The sequence below is a fragment of the Microcebus murinus genome, unplaced genomic scaffold (assembly GCF_040939455.1).
Source record: "Microcebus murinus isolate Inina unplaced genomic scaffold, M.murinus_Inina_mat1.0 scaf051_hap2_Mmur4.0, whole genome shotgun sequence".
NCBI classification, from domain to species: Eukaryota; Metazoa; Chordata; class Mammalia; order Primates; family Cheirogaleidae; genus Microcebus; species Microcebus murinus.
The window spans coordinates 93399-104392 of record NW_027438997.1 but is presented as its reverse complement, the minus strand read 5'-3'; the positions used below and the strand labels follow the sequence as shown (position 1 = coordinate 104392).

The 10994-nt window shown below is 62.7% G+C and overlaps 3 pseudogenes; all 3 read right to left on the bottom strand.

Annotated features, from left to right (window-relative positions):
- Positions 1 to 770: 770 nt before the first annotated feature.
- On the bottom strand, positions 771 to 889 carry LOC142869022 (uncharacterized; annotated as a pseudogene).
- Positions 890 to 4745: 3856 nt separating this feature from the next.
- LOC142869021 (uncharacterized) lies at positions 4746 to 4864 on the bottom strand (annotated as a pseudogene).
- Positions 4865 to 8719: 3855 nt separating this feature from the next.
- On the bottom strand, positions 8720 to 8838 carry LOC142869019 (uncharacterized; annotated as a pseudogene).
- Positions 8839 to 10994: the final 2156 nt, after the last annotated feature.

The following is a 10994-nucleotide window of genomic DNA, read 5'->3' as shown; positions in this document are numbered from 1 at the left end:
AAACCAGCCTGAGCAAGAGCGAGACCCCGTCTCTACTATAAATAGAAAGAAATTGATTGGCCAACTGATATATATATATATATAAAAAAAATTAGCCGGGCATAGTGGCGCATGCCTGTAGTCCCAGCTACTCGGGAGGCTGAGGCAGAAGGATCACTCGAGCCCAGGAGTTTGAGGTTGCTGTGAGCTAGGGTGACGCCACGGCACTCACTCTAGCCTGGACAACAAAGTGAGACTCTGTCTCAAAAAAAAAAAAAAAAAAAGAAAAAAAAAAAAAAGAAAATGCAATAATAGAGGTAAGAGACACTTTTTAAAAATAATGAATCCGAAGAGAAAAGTAAAAGGAGGCCTGTGGAGCAGGTCTGGGTGTGACTCCGGATCCCCCAACATCAGGTGCCACCACCAAAGATTCCTACGTGGAGCCCGTAGAACCCCAAAAGCAACGGGACGAGTTCTGGTCACATACTCCCTCAAAATGACATCCTGGCCTTCTTCTGGAACTCCCTCCCCTCTCAGACTCTCAAGGTTTCCTCCAGCGTGTCGGTTCCCACAGAGCAGACCTTTGGTCTGAGACCTGACAGTCCAGATGCCACGCGTGCTGCCGCGTGGCGGCGGTGTCGCGGCTTGGGACAAGAGGAGGCCCCACGGTGCGGGCTGGGGCGCCAGGCACAGCGGCGGGCGCTGAGGGTGGGGGTGACCCCCACCCCGGGCCGCCGCCGCGCTCCCAGAAAGGGGACAGAACGAGAGGCAAAAAAAAAAAAAAAAGCCGCCGCCTAGGGCACCCGTGATTCCCGGGCGGTCTCCCATCCAAGTACTAACGAGGCCCGACCCTGCTTAGCTTCCGAGACCAGAGGAGATGGGGGGCGTTCAGGGTGGTGTGGCCCTAGACGGCGGAGGGCGCCCCTGCCCCGCTCGAGAAGCCGAGCCTCTCTGCGCTTCCCCGCCGCCGCCTCCCGCCCCAGGCCCCGCGCCGGGCCGGGCCTGTTGAGTTCGCCGGCGGCCGGGTCCGGCGGGCTCCGAGGGACCGGGGTGATGGGCGGGGCGGGGCGGGGCGGGGCGGGGCGGGGGGCTGTCTCTCTCTACACACACACACACTCACACTCACTCACACTCACACAAGATGCGCCTCCACGGCTGGACTCGCCAAGGTGGAGACCTTCCAGCCCCCCTCCTCTCCCCGCCTGGCCTCCTTCACCTACCCGCCGCCCACCCCCAGCGCGTCGCCGCCGCTGACTGCGCACGCGCCCGGCGCTCGCCCTCTGACCCCAGCCAGGGGCCGCCCTCCCCCACAACCGCTTTCAGCTGTGCCCCCCTCCCCCCGCCCTGTGGGTGGGCTGCCGCCTATTCCCCCGGGCCAGGACTGGGGCACAGCGCAAGGGGGAGGGGAGCGAGTGTATGGGGCATCTCTCTCTGGGGATGTGTCCCATGGGTGGGGTGGGGTGGGGTGGCGTGGTTTGTGGGGCGCTGAAGAAATCAGTCCCCTCCATCTCCCACCTCTGGAAAACGCCCAAGCCCTTGGAGAACTGCCGGCACCGCTACCGTGGGGGCCGGGACCCTCCTCTGTGTCCTCCTGTGGCCCAGTCCAAGGGGCCTGGGCCTGGCCGGGGCTGCATTGGACCCCGACCACCCTGGCGTGTGGACTCGCCAAAAATCGGCCATTAGATATTGGATTCCAGCTTCCTTGAGGTCATTTCACTAATGAGTGCACCGGAAAGAGTTTCCTAATCCATCTGTGAGGGTGGCAACTGAAAGAGAATTTGAAAGCTGACAGAATAGGCGAGGGAAGGCATAGGAGATTTCCACACCCAGCAAGGAAGCCTTTCCCGAAATGGAAGAAAGAAACGAGCAAACAGAGACACCGGTAGCCCGCCCGGATCAGAGTCTGCCCCCGAGAGAAAGCACCCTGACCAGGTTCACCCGTGGGTGGGTGGCGAGCTAGCGGCATTCAGAAGAGCGAGGCCCGCAGTCTGTGCGGAAGACACCTGCACTCGGGTGTGTGTGGCGGCACAATTCCCAAGCAGCTCCAGATGTTAAACCAAGGAGAAGCCAGGGAGTTCCCAACGCCCCAGGTGTCCTCAGCCCACGACTGGCTGCTGTGGGAATGCGAAGCCCGGCTCCTTGTCTCAGAGCGGGGTTCCCAGGAGGATCAGGCTGAAGCTGGGACTTGGCCTCAAAGTGTCCCCTCGAATGGCCACCCCCTTCCCCTTCCTGCTCCTCTACTCCTGGTGCCCCTCCATCCAGGGGCCAGACCTTAGAGTCACCGCAAGAGAATCCTGGTCCCAAAGGAGCCTTCTGGGGGACCGGTGCTGAGAGAGGTTGTGGGCATGGCCCGCTGGGGCTCTGCCCGACCCAGGGCTGAGAGACGCAACCTCCCAGCTCTGGGTCCCTGCAGGAAGTGTTGGCAAGCACAGGGCCGGTCCTCCAAAGGCCCAGGTGCAGGGAGCCCAGGCCAAGCAGCCTGTGGAAGAAGCCACTTGCCGTGCCACCCCGGGAACAGGACTGCAGGCCCCGGCCCTTCCCACCTCCTCCTCCTCCTCTTCCCCCCCACCCCCCGCCCCCACCCCTCCACCGACATGGCACAGGGCTCAGAGACACCTCAGACCCTTGCTACCCAAAGTGCAAAGGGCATCGGTTGCTCCTCCAAACCCCCCGCCCAGCAGACCACGTTGTCCAGCCAGCCCCCGGGCCTCCCTGGGGTGCCCAGCACAAAAGTGCAGACACCCACGGGACCCTCAGTCTCAGTTTTCGGATGTTTTTGCCACTCTAAGGACCCGCAGGCCAGCTGGGCCTTCGGGCAGGACAGAGAGCCCCGGAATCCGACGTGGAGAGCTGCGTGTACGTCCCCATCAGGAGGCGGTCCCCACCTCCGGGGCTCTCCCCTTGCGGGGAGCGGCAGCCCCAGGGCCTCAGGCAAGACACCAGGCTGGGCCCCCCCACGGCACAGCGGGGGGGGGGGGGGAGGGGGCACAGCGGGGGGGGGCACGTTCCCCCGCACAAGCGCCTTAGGGACGGCTGCTGGAGACTGCTGCGGCCACCCTGCTGCCGGGTTTCTGGAGGGCTTCCTGGAAGCAGCGTCCACACCAAGCCCTTGGAAGGCCCAGGCGACGGAGGAGCCAGCCGGTCAGGCAGGGGCCGAGGACGGTGAGAGGCCGGGCGGGAAGGAGCATGTCAGGCAGGGGCAGAGGACGGTGACAGGCCGGGCGGGAAGGAGCCGGTCAGGCGGGGGCCCAGGACAGTGACGGGCCTGGCCGGGGAGGAGCGAGTCAGGCAGGGGCAGAGGAGACGGGCTGGGTAAGGGTTAGGGTTACAGTTAGGGCACAATTCACAATCGCAAAGATGTGGAAGCCACCCGAGTGCCCATCCATCCAGGAGTGCATTAATAAAATGTGGCGCGTGGACACCACGGAGTGCCATTCGGCTGTGAGGAGCAGCGGTGAGAGGGCACCTCTCGTGTTCTCCTGGCCAGAGCTGGAACCCGTTCCAGTAAGCCAAGTATCCCAAGAATGGACACACGAGCACCACGTGAGCGCGCTCACCAGCAAATTGGTACGAACGGATGGACGCCTAAGTGGACAGAGAGGAATCCCCTTCCTCGGGTGGGTGTCGGGCGGGTGGGGGGAGGGGATGGGCATACACATCCATTAGGAATGGGGTGGGTGCGCACCGACTGGGGCATGGGCGCACTTGAAGCTAATGACCCGAGGGGGGAGGCTGGGAGAGGGCAACGTACCCGACCTTAACATTGGTACCCCCACAATACGCTGGAGGTATACAACATGAGAGGTAAATGAATAAGAACACAGGGGGGAGGGGGGCACGGGCAACACATGTCACCTGAATACTTGTACTCCCATCATCTGCTTGAAAAGAGAGAGAAAAGAAAATGCAATAATAGAGGCCGGGCGCGGTGGCTCACGCCTGTAATCCTAGCTCTTGGGAGGCCGAGGCGGGTGGATTGCTCAAGGTCAGGAGTTCAAAACCAGCCTGAGCAAGAGCGAGACCCCGTCTCTACTATAAATAGAAAGAAATTGATTGGCCAACTGATATATATATATATATAAAAAAAATTAGCCGGGCATAGTGGCGCATGCCTGTAGTCCCAGCTACTCGGGAGGCTGAGGCAGAAGGATCACTCGAGCCCAGGAGTTTGAGGTTGCTGTGAGCTAGGGTGACGCCACGGCACTCACTCTAGCCTGGACAACAAAGTGAGACTCTGTCTCAAAAAAAAAAAAAAAAAAGAAAAAAAAAAAAAAGAAAATGCAATAATAGAGGTAAGAGACACTTTTTAAAAATAATGAATCCGAAGAGAAAAGTAAAAGGAGGCCTGTGGAGCAGGTCTGGGTGTGACTCCGGATCCCCCAACATCAGGTGCCACCACCAAAGATTCCTACGTGGAGCCCGTAGAACCCCAAAAGCAACGGGACGAGTTCTGGTCACATACTCCCTCAAAATGACATCCTGGCCTTCTTCTGGAACTCCCTCCCCTCTCAGACTCTCAAGGTTTCCTCCAGCGTGTCGGTTCCCACAGAGCAGACCTTTGGTCTGAGACCTGACAGTCCAGATGCCACGCGTGCTGCCGCGTGGCGGCGGTGTCGCGGCTTGGGACAAGAGGAGGCCCCACGGTGCGGGCTGGGGCGCCAGGCACAGCGGCGGGCGCTGAGGGTGGGGGTGACCCCCACCCCGGGCCGCCGCCGCGCTCCCAGAAAGGGGACAGAACGAGAGGCAAAAAAAAAAAAAAAAGCCGCCGCCTAGGGCACCCGTGATTCCCGGGCGGTCTCCCATCCAAGTACTAACGAGGCCCGACCCTGCTTAGCTTCCGAGACCAGAGGAGATGGGGGGCGTTCAGGGTGGTGTGGCCCTAGACGGCGGAGGGCGCCCCTGCCCCGCTCGAGAAGCCGAGCCTCTCTGCGCTTCCCCGCCGCCGCCTCCCGCCCCAGGCCCCGCGCCGGGCCGGGCCTGTTGAGTTCGCCGGCGGCCGGGTCCGGCGGGCTCCGAGGGACCGGGGTGATGGGCGGGGCGGGGCGGGGCGGGGCGGGGCGGGGGGCTGTCTCTCTCTACACACACACACACTCACACTCACTCACACTCACACAAGATGCGCCTCCACGGCTGGACTCGCCAAGGTGGAGACCTTCCAGCCCCCCTCCTCTCCCCGCCTGGCCTCCTTCACCTACCCGCCGCCCACCCCCAGCGCGTCGCCGCCGCTGACTGCGCACGCGCCCGGCGCTCGCCCTCTGACCCCAGCCAGGGGCCGCCCTCCCCCACAACCGCTTTCAGCTGTGCCCCCCTCCCCCCGCCCTGTGGGTGGGCTGCCGCCTATTCCCCCGGGCCAGGACTGGGGCACAGCGCAAGGGGGAGGGGAGCGAGTGTATGGGGCATCTCTCTCTGGGGATGTGTCCCATGGGTGGGGTGGGGTGGGGTGGCGTGGTTTGTGGGGCGCTGAAGAAATCAGTCCCCTCCATCTCCCACCTCTGGAAAACGCCCAAGCCCTTGGAGAACTGCCGGCACCGCTACCGTGGGGGCCGGGACCCTCCTCTGTGTCCTCCTGTGGCCCAGTCCAAGGGGCCTGGGCCTGGCCGGGGCTGCATTGGACCCCGACCACCCTGGCGTGTGGACTCGCCAAAAATCGGCCATTAGATATTGGATTCCAGCTTCCTTGAGGTCATTTCACTAATGAGTGCACCGGAAAGAGTTTCCTAATCCATCTGTGAGGGTGGCAACTGAAAGAGAATTTGAAAGCTGACAGAATAGGCGAGGGAAGGCATAGGAGATTTCCACACCCAGCAAGGAAGCCTTTCCCGAAATGGAAGAAAGAAACGAGCAAACAGAGACACCGGTAGCCCGCCCGGATCAGAGTCTGCCCCCGAGAGAAAGCACCCTGACCAGGTTCACCCGTGGGTGGGTGGCGAGCTAGCGGCATTCAGAAGAGCGAGGCCCGCAGTCTGTGCGGAAGACACCTGCACTCGGGTGTGTGTGGCGGCACAATTCCCAAGCAGCTCCAGATGTTAAACCAAGGAGAAGCCAGGGAGTTCCCAACGCCCCAGGTGTCCTCAGCCCACGACTGGCTGCTGTGGGAATGCGAAGCCCGGCTCCTTGTCTCAGAGCGGGGTTCCCAGGAGGATCAGGCTGAAGCTGGGACTTGGCCTCAAAGTGTCCCCTCGAATGGCCACCCCCTTCCCCTTCCTGCTCCTCTACTCCTGGTGCCCCTCCATCCAGGGGCCAGACCTTAGAGTCACCGCAAGAGAATCCTGGTCCCAAAGGAGCCTTCTGGGGGACCGGTGCTGAGAGAGGTTGTGGGCATGGCCCGCTGGGGCTCTGCCCGACCCAGGGCTGAGAGACGCAACCTCCCAGCTCTGGGTCCCTGCAGGAAGTGTTGGCAAGCACAGGGCCGGTCCTCCAAAGGCCCAGGTGCAGGGAGCCCAGGCCAAGCAGCCTGTGGAAGAAGCCACTTGCCGTGCCACCCCGGGAACAGGACTGCAGGCCCCGGCCCTTCCCACCTCCTCCTCCTCCTCTTCCCCCCCACCCCCCGCCCCCACCCCTCCACCGACATGGCACAGGGCTCAGAGACACCTCAGACCCTTGCTACCCAAAGTGCAAAGGGCATCGGTTGCTCCTCCAAACCCCCCGCCCAGCAGACCACGTTGTCCAGCCAGCCCCCGGGCCTCCCTGGGGTGCCCAGCACAAAAGTGCAGACACCCACGGGACCCTCAGTCTCAGTTTTCGGATGTTTTTGCCACTCTAAGGACCCGCAGGCCAGCTGGGCCTTCGGGCAGGACAGAGAGCCCCGGAATCCGACGTGGAGAGCTGCGTGTACGTCCCCATCAGGAGGCGGTCCCCACCTCCGGGGCTCTCCCCTTGCGGGGAGCGGCAGCCCCAGGGCCTCAGGCAAGACACCAGGCTGGGCCCCCCCACGGCACAGCGGGGGGGGGGGGGAGGGGGCACAGCGGGGGGGGGCACGTTCCCCCGCACAAGCGCCTTAGGGACGGCTGCTGGAGACTGCTGCGGCCACCCTGCTGCCGGGTTTCTGGAGGGCTTCCTGGAAGCAGCGTCCACACCAAGCCCTTGGAAGGCCCAGGCGACGGAGGAGCCAGCCGGTCAGGCAGGGGCCGAGGACGGTGAGAGGCCGGGCGGGAAGGAGCATGTCAGGCAGGGGCAGAGGACGGTGACAGGCCGGGCGGGAAGGAGCCGGTCAGGCGGGGGCCCAGGACAGTGACGGGCCTGGCCGGGGAGGAGCGAGTCAGGCAGGGGCAGAGGAGACGGGCTGGGTAAGGGTTAGGGTTACAGTTAGGGCACAATTCACAATCGCAAAGATGTGGAAGCCACCCGAGTGCCCATCCATCCAGGAGTGCATTAATAAAATGTGGCGCGTGGACACCACGGAGTGCCATTCGGCTGTGAGGAGCAGCGGTGAGAGGGCACCTCTCGTGTTCTCCTGGCCAGAGCTGGAACCCGTTCCAGTAAGCCAAGTATCCCAAGAATGGACACACGAGCACCACGTGAGCGCGCTCACCGGCAAATTGGTACGAACGGATGGACACCTAAGTGGACAGAGAGGAATCCCCTTCCTCGGGTGGGTGTCGGGCGGGTGGGGGGAGGGGATGGGCATACACATCCATTAGGAATGGGGTGGGTGCGCACCGACTGGGGCATGGGCGCACTTGAAGCTAATGACCCGAGGGGGGAGGCTGGGAGAGGGCAACGTACCCGACCTTAACATTGGTACCCCCACAATACGCTGGAGGTATACAACATGAGAGGTAAATGAATAAGAACACAGGGGGGAGGGGGGCACGGGCAACACATGTCACCTGAATACTTGTACTCCCATCATCTGCTTGAAAAGAGAGAGAAAAGAAAATGCAATAATAGAGGCCGGGCGCGGTGGCTCACGCCTGTAATCCTAGCTCTTGGGAGGCCGAGGCGGGTGGATTGCTCAAGGTCAGGAGTTCAAAACCAGCCTGAGCAAGAGCGAGACCCCGTCTCTACTATAAATAGAAAGAAATTGATTGGCCAACTGATATATATATATATATAAAAAAAATTAGCCGGGCATAGTGGCGCATGCCTGTAGTCCCAGCTACTCGGGAGGCTGAGGCAGAAGGATCACTCGAGCCCAGGAGTTTGAGGTTGCTGTGAGCTAGGGTGACGCCACGGCACTCACTCTAGCCTGGACAACAAAGTGAGACTCTGTCTCAAAAAAAAAAAAAAAAAAGAAAAAAAAAAAAAAGAAAATGCAATAATAGAGGTAAGAGACACTTTTTAAAAATAATGAATCCGAAGAGAAAAGTAAAAGGAGGCCTGTGGAGCAGGTCTGGGTGTGACTCCGGATCCCCCAACATCAGGTGCCACCACCAAAGATTCCTACGTGGAGCCCGTAGAACCCCAAAAGCAACGGGACGAGTTCTGGTCACATACTCCCTCAAAATGACATCCTGGCCTTCTTCTGGAACTCCCTCCCCTCTCAGACTCTCAAGGTTTCCTCCAGCGTGTCGGTTCCCACAGAGCAGACCTTTGGTCTGAGACCTGACAGTCCAGATGCCACGCGTGCTGCCGCGTGGCGGCGGTGTCGCGGCTTGGGACAAGAGGAGGCCCCACGGTGCGGGCTGGGGCGCCAGGCACAGCGGCGGGCGCTGAGGGTGGGGGTGACCCCCACCCCGGGCCGCCGCCGCGCTCCCAGAAAGGGGACAGAACGAGAGGCAAAAAAAAAAAAAAAAGCCGCCGCCTAGGGCACCCGTGATTCCCGGGCGGTCTCCCATCCAAGTACTAACGAGGCCCGACCCTGCTTAGCTTCCGAGACCAGAGGAGATGGGGGGCGTTCAGGGTGGTGTGGCCCTAGACGGCGGAGGGCGCCCCTGCCCCGCTCGAGAAGCCGAGCCTCTCTGCGCTTCCCCGCCGCCGCCTCCCGCCCCAGGCCCCGCGCCGGGCCGGGCCTGTTGAGTTCGCCGGCGGCCGGGTCCGGCGGGCTCCGAGGGACCGGGGTGATGGGCGGGGCGGGGCGGGGCGGGGCGGGGCGGGGGGCTGTCTCTCTCTACACACACACACACTCACACTCACTCACACTCACACAAGATGCGCCTCCACGGCTGGACTCGCCAAGGTGGAGACCTTCCAGCCCCCCTCCTCTCCCCGCCTGGCCTCCTTCACCTACCCGCCGCCCACCCCCAGCGCGTCGCCGCCGCTGACTGCGCACGCGCCCGGCGCTCGCCCTCTGACCCCAGCCAGGGGCCGCCCTCCCCCACAACCGCTTTCAGCTGTGCCCCCCTCCCCCCGCCCTGTGGGTGGGCTGCCGCCTATTCCCCCGGGCCAGGACTGGGGCACAGCGCAAGGGGGAGGGGAGCGAGTGTATGGGGCATCTCTCTCTGGGGATGTGTCCCATGGGTGGGGTGGGGTGGGGTGGCGTGGTTTGTGGGGCGCTGAAGAAATCAGTCCCCTCCATCTCCCACCTCTGGAAAACGCCCAAGCCCTTGGAGAACTGCCGGCACCGCTACCGTGGGGGCCGGGACCCTCCTCTGTGTCCTCCTGTGGCCCAGTCCAAGGGGCCTGGGCCTGGCCGGGGCTGCATTGGACCCCGACCACCCTGGCGTGTGGACTCGCCAAAAATCGGCCATTAGATATTGGATTCCAGCTTCCTTGAGGTCATTTCACTAATGAGTGCACCGGAAAGAGTTTCCTAATCCATCTGTGAGGGTGGCAACTGAAAGAGAATTTGAAAGCTGACAGAATAGGCGAGGGAAGGCATAGGAGATTTCCACACCCAGCAAGGAAGCCTTTCCCGAAATGGAAGAAAGAAACGAGCAAACAGAGACACCGGTAGCCCGCCCGGATCAGAGTCTGCCCCCGAGAGAAAGCACCCTGACCAGGTTCACCCGTGGGTGGGTGGCGAGCTAGCGGCATTCAGAAGAGCGAGGCCCGCAGTCTGTGCGGAAGACACCTGCACTCGGGTGTGTGTGGCGGCACAATTCCCAAGCAGCTCCAGATGTTAAACCAAGGAGAAGCCAGGGAGTTCCCAACGCCCCAGGTGTCCTCAGCCCACGACTGGCTGCTGTGGGAATGCGAAGCCCGGCTCCTTGTCTCAGAGCGGGGTTCCCAGGAGGATCAGGCTGAAGCTGGGACTTGGCCTCAAAGTGTCCCCTCGAATGGCCACCCCCTTCCCCTTCCTGCTCCTCTACTCCTGGTGCCCCTCCATCCAGGGGCCAGACCTTAGAGTCACCGCAAGAGAATCCTGGTCCCAAAGGAGCCTTCTGGGGGACCGGTGCTGAGAGAGGTTGTGGGCATGGCCCGCTGGGGCTCTGCCCGACCCAGGGCTGAGAGACGCAACCTCCCAGCTCTGGGTCCCTGCAGGAAGTGTTGGCAAGCACAGGGCCGGTCCTCCAAAGGCCCAGGTGCAGGGAGCCCAGGCCAAGCAGCCTGTGGAAGAAGCCACTTGCCGTGCCACCCCGGGAACAGGACTGCAGGCCCCGGCCCTTCCCACCTCCTCCTCCTCCTCTTCCCCCCCACCCCCCGCCCCCACCCCTCCACCGACATGGCACAGGGCTCAGAGACACCTCAGACCCTTGCTACCCAAAGTGCAAAGGGCATCGGTTGCTCCTCCAAACCCCCCGCCCAGCAGACCACGTTGTCCAGCCAGCCCCCGGGCCTCCCTGGGGTGCCCAGCACAAAAGTGCAGACACCCACGGGACCCTCAGTCTCAGTTTTCGGATGTTTTTGCCACTCTAAGGACCCGCAGGCCAGCTGGGCCTTCGGGCAGGACAGAGAGCCCCGGAATCCGACGTGGAGAGCTGCGTGTACGTCCCCATCAGGAGGCGGTCCCCACCTCCGGGGCTCTCCCCTTGCGGGGAGCGGCAGCCCCAGGGCCTCAGGCAAGACACCAGGCTGGGCCCCCCCACGGCACAGCGGGGGGGGGGGGGGAGGGGGCACAGCGGGGGGGGGCACGTTCCCCCGCACAAGCGCCTTAGGGACGGCTGCTGGAGACTGCTGCGGCCACCCTGCTGCCG